Consider the following 1,410-nt stretch of genomic DNA (forward strand, 5'->3'; position numbering starts at 1 on the left):
AGATTGTGCCACTGCACTCCAGCTCGGGCGACAGAGCAAGACTCCATCTCAAAAAAATAAACCCCAAAATAACAAAAAACCCCAGACTGCTTCCCTGTAATTCTTCTAAAGAAAATGCCTGACAGGAAATAACTTAAGGATATTGTGGGTTTTTATTGTTGTTACTTCGAGATGCAGTTGTGTCCCTAGAGACACAGTGGGGTCAGATCAGAGATGGGGTTCATTCAGGGGCACCCCCAGAACTGGGAGAGTCCTAGGCTTCCACTTACCCGTTGTGATGTTCCATGGCCACCAGGGGGCAAAAGTACATCACTGTTCCAGCCCAGGGAGCGGCCAGCCAGAGCTTGGCCCTGGGGTGCCCCCAGGAGCCACCTAGACCAGCTGGTTCCTTCTACACAGGAGACCTCCAGGTGGGAGAGCGGAGAGACACCCCACATTCAAGTAGGAGAAAAACATGGAAAAGACACAGAGGCAACAGTATATTTCTTTCCACTTGTGTAATTTAAGCTAAAGCCAAACAGCTAGAAAATATAATACTTTTTTTTTTTTTGGAGACAGAATCTTGCTTTGTTGCTCAGGCTGGAGTGCAGTGGTGTGATCATAACTCACTGCAGCCTCCGCCTCTCGGGTTCAAGCGATTCTCCTGCTTCAGCCTCCTGAGTAGCTGGGATTACAGGTGCCCACCACCACGTCCGGCTAATTTTTGTATTTTTAGTAGAGACGGGGTTTCACCATGTTGGCCAGGCTGGCGTCTAACCCCTGATCTCGAGTGATCTGCCCACGGCCTCCCAAAGTGCTCGGTTTACAGGTGTGAGCCACCGCACCTGGCCTTATGTAAGTTTTAAAAGCCTCCATAAACACCATTTTTTTGTATATGGTGTAACAACACAGAGTAAGAGGATAAAATTAGATTGAAATTACCCTCCTTAAGGTTAGAGTAATAATAAATTGTGGAGATACATGTGATGAAAATAAATGGAACCTTAAGTGCTTCTGTAATTTTATTTCTTATTTTTATTACTAATTTTTGCTCTAAAATCTGTCACTGTAGCTATTTATTTTTATTAAAAAATGTTTAGACATCCTTTTAGGTAGTACGTACATTATTCCTGTAGCATTCTGTAAGTTGGAAATATTGCAAGCATTTAAAAAAGTCTGGGATGCCGTGACTCAGCTCACTGCAACCTCTGTATCCCTGGGCTTTGAACCCTGGTTCTCTGAACCCTGGTCGGCTTTTTTTTTTTGACACAGACTCACACTGTGTCACCCAGGCTGGAGTGCAGTGGTATGATCTTGGCTCATTGCAACGTCCGCCTCTTGAGTTCAAGCGATTCTCCTGCCTCAGCCTCCTGAGTAGCTGGGACTACAGACACGTACCACCACACCCAGCTAATTTTTATATTTTTAGTA

This window comes from Mandrillus leucophaeus, unplaced genomic scaffold (genome assembly GCF_000951045.1).
Source record: "Mandrillus leucophaeus isolate KB7577 unplaced genomic scaffold, Mleu.le_1.0 Scaffold120, whole genome shotgun sequence".
Lineage (NCBI taxonomy): Eukaryota > Metazoa > Chordata > Mammalia > Primates > Cercopithecidae > Mandrillus > Mandrillus leucophaeus.